This window comes from Megachile rotundata, unplaced genomic scaffold (assembly GCF_050947335.1).
Source record: "Megachile rotundata isolate GNS110a unplaced genomic scaffold, iyMegRotu1 scaffold0522, whole genome shotgun sequence".
NCBI lineage: Eukaryota > Metazoa > Arthropoda > Insecta > Hymenoptera > Megachilidae > Megachile > Megachile rotundata.
This window is the reverse complement of record NW_027473819.1, coordinates 60001-65000: the sequence shown is the minus strand read 5'-3', so window position 1 is coordinate 65000 and position 5000 is coordinate 60001. Positions and strand designations below refer to the sequence as shown.

The window sequence follows — 5000 nt, the reverse complement described above, 5'->3', positions numbered from 1 at the left end:
AAAATGATCATGTTCGAGCGGTGGATTAGGACACAAACACGAAACGACGGCGACGTAAATTGTTATTTAACTGCAATTTTTTTCTCTTTTTAACATTTTTTGCCTTTTGCGCGCGTACGTGCGTGCGAGCGTACGTATGTTTGTCATTTGCGTTCGAAAAGCGTGAATTTTAGGACACCTCATCAACATTAGATTTCTCTTAGGGCTTAGGATCGACTGACTCGTGTGCAACGGCTGTTCACACGAAACCCTTCTCCACGTCAGTCCTCCAGGTCCTCGCTGGAGTATTTGCTACTACCACCAAGATCTGCACCGACGGCGGCTCCAGGCAGGCTCACGCCCAGACCCTTCTGCGCACACCGCCGCGACCCTCCTACTCGTCAAGGCTTCATGGAGAACGGGAACTAAATCCCGTTCCTGCGCACTTGCCGTTGACGGCGGAGTATAGGCGCGACGCTTCAGCGCCATCCATTTTCAGGGCTAGTTGCTTCGGCAGGTGAGTTGTTACACACTCCTTAGCGGATTCCGACTTCCATGGCCACCGTCCTGCTGTCTTAAGCAACCAACGCCTTTCATGGTATCCCATAAGCGTCGACTTAGGCGCCTTAACTCTGCGTTTGGTTCATCCCACAGCGCCAGTTCTGCTTACCAAAATTGGCCCACTTGGCACTCTGATCCAAGAAAAATTTTATCAATTTATATCTCGTGGCTTCATGAAAATTCAAGCAAGCCAGAGATCTCACCCATTTAAAGTTTGAGAATAGGTTGAGGTCGTTTCGGCCCCAAGGCCTCTAATCATTCGCTTTACCAGATGAGACTCGTTATGCGTTCGAGTCGAGTGCCAGCTATCCTGAGGGAAACTTCGGAGGGAACCAGCTACTAGATGGTTCGATTAGTCTTTCGCCCCTATACCCAGTTCCGACGATCGATTTGCACGTCAGAATCGCTACGGACCTCCATCAGGGTTTCCCCTGACTTCGTCCTGACCAGGCATAGTTCACCATCTTTCGGGTCCCAACGTGTACGCTCTAGGTGCGCCTCTTCTCGCAATGAGAACGAGACGCCCCGGGAGTGCGAGGCCTAATCGTAACGAGGCCCATCCTCCCTTAGTCGACTTCACGGACGACTTTCACTTTCATTTCGCCTTTAGGTTTATCAAATCCCAATGACTCGCGTACATGTTAGACTCCTTGGTCCGTGTTTCAAGACGGGTCCCGAGAGTACCCAAAGCAATAGCGTCGCCGACCGGTAATTCAAAGTTTGGCCAGTCCAAGGACTCCGCCTGCCAACAGCCCGCCAGGCCCGGTTACGGCGCTAAGTCCGTACATCCGGTATCTAGACTGGAACGAGCTTGCGGCGGTCCTGGACGCAGTGCGTTCGAGAATTTTGCGGCCCGATACCGTCTGAGTACCGTCGCGCAGTCGGCCGGGCATCCAAGGGGCTGTCATCGTACGCTAAAAGCGACGGACAGTCTTCGCCTCGGGCCTTAGACCGACACGCAACGGGTCGCGACGTTCTACTAGGGGAGAAGTGCACGACTACATAGCCGGAACATTCGCCGCGGGTGGTGTGCCCACGCCGATGGGAAACCCGCCGTAACGGGACCATCCGGGGCACTATCGCACCAACACGGGAGCCAGCTTCGTTGACGATGAATCTCCCCATTCGATCTTTTGGGTTTCTCGGGTTTACCCCTGAACGGTTTCACGTACTCTTGAACTCTCTCTTCAAAGTTCTTTTCAACTTTCCCTCACGGTACTTGTTCGCTATCGGTCTCGTGGTCATATTTAGCCTTAGATGGAGTTTACCACCCACTTAGGGCTGCACTCTCAAGCAACCCGACTCTAAGGAGAGATCCACCCGAGACGCGTACCGGTCGCTACGGGCCTGGCACCCTCTATGGGTAAGTGGCCCCATTCAAGATGGACTTGGACGCGATTCGATGTCTCGGGATAAACGGATCCTCCTGAACACTACATTTCCCAGCGGCGTTAACCGCGGGATTCAGTGCTGGGCTCATTCCTGTTCGCTCGCCGCTACTAAGGAAATCCTTGTTAGTTTCTTTTCCTCCGCTTATTAATATGCTTAAATTCAGCGGGTAATCTCGCCTGCTCTGAGGTCGTCGAAATTTTATTATTTCTTTTCAAAGTTATACCACAAACTGTACGCTCTTTTCGGGGTTTCGACACGTAATACGAAAGGTATATTAATACCAACGACGCACAGGGATTATGTCGTTCGATTTTTTCCTTGTATCGTTCGATAACCAACTATTTTTCTCTTTTCGGATCAACACAATATCGTCGACTACTCGAAGGTACGTACGAGCCAAAATGAAAGCTCGGTGTCTCCTCTCTCTTTTGTTCGACAAAAGAAAAAAGGCACTTAAAACGCCGCATATTCGGGCAGGCGGGACAACGACAAAAAAAAAAAACGACGACGACGACGTCCGGTTGTTCTCGACTCGCGTCGGAGTATATATGTATATATTATAATCGGATATATCTTTTTATCTATCCAGGGCGCGTTAAAACAAACGACGAGGAGAGACTACGACAACGAGGAGATAAAGGTCGGACACCTTTTCTTCTTACCCTCGGCGCGCTCTCGCACACGATCGTTTCATGTTTCTTTTGTCCCCTAAAGGATACATATACCGTTACAACATATTTACGTTCGAATATACACTCGACGGTCGATAAACCGTAAAGACGCATCGTCCGATACGTTTTTTCTTTTGCTGTCGCGTTCCGACGCAAAATCCCAAGAAAAGGGCGAGAATGCCAGAGACAGCCATGTAAACCATCGGTGACTTATCATGGTCCAGAGAATAAAGGGTTAAAGGAAAAAAGAAATCCCATTTTTAACGTGCGTGGTACACCTTCGTCGTGTATATATCGTTCGATGAAACCACGAGCGCACAAAAGGAGGAACAAAAGCGTTTCGAGATCGATCTTCGGTGTAAATGTCATTGTTCATTTGCGTTCGACCGTTGTTCGATAAAAGAAATTTAACACACGAACAACAATGAAGGGAGACTCTCGCAAGACGATCACCAAATAAGCGTTTATCGTTCGATCGGTCCGGGTTTTTCAACGTCCGTCCGGCACAATTATGCACTTCGAGGACTGGACGACCGGAACCCGTATTGGGATCGCGCGGTCTTCCGCTTCTAATCAACGACAACGAAGCGATCTGCGCTTGTAAATGTTAAAAAAAACGTGGCGAAGCTACGATCTCGTAATAATTTAACCGTGAAAGAGCTTCCGTCGCACGTTTATTTTTAACTTTTCCCCTCGTTGTATAAACTTTCGCACCGTCGAAAAAAAAATTCGACAATCATTTCAGACAACGTCGGGAGCGCGGAGAAACGCCGTAAACACGCTCTACTCTCGGCTTGCTTCCTTCAATTGGTGTCTAACAATTCTCTCGCAGGGCGAAGAATCATTTTCTCTCTCGTCTAAATATCCTTCTGTAGTTAGGTGTTTTCGACTCGGGAGCGCTCTTTCACGGGCGGTCGTATATGGTCTCTTTTAGGGGTTTAACTAGAAACCACGACTCACGCAAGCCGAGATAAGCGCATTCCGCCGAGAAGATCCTAAAAACTAAGAATTGCGAGATATACGAAAATGTTCTTCTGTCGCCTGTGAAAAAAATGAACACTAGCAAAGAGAGGGCGAGACACGAACGTTCCATTTAACATTCTCCGCGTCAAACGCCGACGAAATGTCCAACCATCGCTCGTACGTTTTCGCCAATTTCGCAAGTTGTTCTCTCTCTCGCGTTCGACCATCGGATCCCGCTCCGAAACGTTCGACTTTTCGGCGTTTAACAGTTTCGTTTTATCTAGTCGAACGACGAGCGGTACCGAAAAAAATTTAACAATGAAGAGAAAACCTTTTGCTGCTAAAGGCAAACGCAAGCAGTCTTTAGTTATATAAACGACCCTCAGCCAGGCGTGGTCCAGGAATTGTATCCGTGGACCGCAATGTGCGTTCGAAATGTCGATGTTCATGTGTCCTGCAGTTCACACGTTGACGCGCAATTAGCTGCGTTCTTCATCGACCCACGAGCCAAGTGATCCACCGTTCAGGGTAATCGTATAAAAATTTTTGTTCATATTTAACAACTCAGCGTCTGAAAACCAGTATGTACGTGATTTATTTAACCTGGTTTATAAATTCGTTCGATTGTCCATAGAATACTAACTCCAATCCAAGCGCAAGATCGAGTATCGGTATTCGGACGTCGTCCCGTCATAGCTCTGTTCACAGATTTACCCGAGCTGATTGATGATTAAGACGACACGATAACGTCCATGGACGGGTAAAGGACCGTATAAAACTACAGAACCGCCGATGAAACAACGCTCTGTGACGCATTTCTCTTCGTGCGGCGAGTTTTCAGTCCGTTCCGGGTGGTAAAGTCATTCAAAAACCGTGGAAAATACGAAACGCGCTGTCGCGCGTAACACAGAGTCTCCTGCTCGCTGCTTACATATATTGGACGTCTTGGCGGTATCGCGAGATTCAATACGGACACTCCATGGCCGGCGTCAGATCGGTCTACCAACGAAGGAGACTACGCTATCGTTTTCGCTTCTCAGCCGGTCCGTAAAGCGATACGTTACCATATCGTCCGTCGTAAGCAGGCGGACTCTCGTGAAGTTGCGACTTCGTTCGTCGAAGCGGTTTCGTGGTTCGATTTCCATCGGTTACCCGGACACCCCCCGCGTGAAAGCCTCCGTGTCACACTCTAAATTTCGTTTCTCGTTTAACACGAAATAGAGAGAGGCTAAAAGGGGGTGTTCCCTTTGGTCCAAAGACAAAATTTATAGAGAGAAAGAAAATAAAATGAGAGTCTCTCACGAAGCGGGCGAAAAAAAAAAAACAAGAAATTTAACAATTTTTTTTCGCAAACCCATGCATTTCGTTACCAAACGTCCCAAAATATTTCTTTATATTCTCTCTCGTGTTTTCACACGGGGTCGAGAGAGTACG

The 5000-nt window shown here is 48.3% G+C and overlaps 1 non-coding gene and 1 pseudogene across 1 annotated transcript; both read right to left on the bottom strand.

Moving 5' to 3' along the window:
- Nucleotides 1-2122, bottom strand: part of LOC143266394 (large subunit ribosomal RNA) — a 5320-nt pseudogene extending 3198 nt beyond the window's left edge.
- Nucleotides 2123-3942: 1820 nt separating this feature from the next.
- LOC143266398 (5.8S ribosomal RNA) lies at nucleotides 3943-4097 on the bottom strand. Its single transcript, XR_013041394.1, has one exon. It is a non-coding gene; the product is annotated as a 5.8S ribosomal RNA (ribosomal RNA).
- Between the last annotated feature and the right edge of the window lie 903 nt (nucleotides 4098-5000).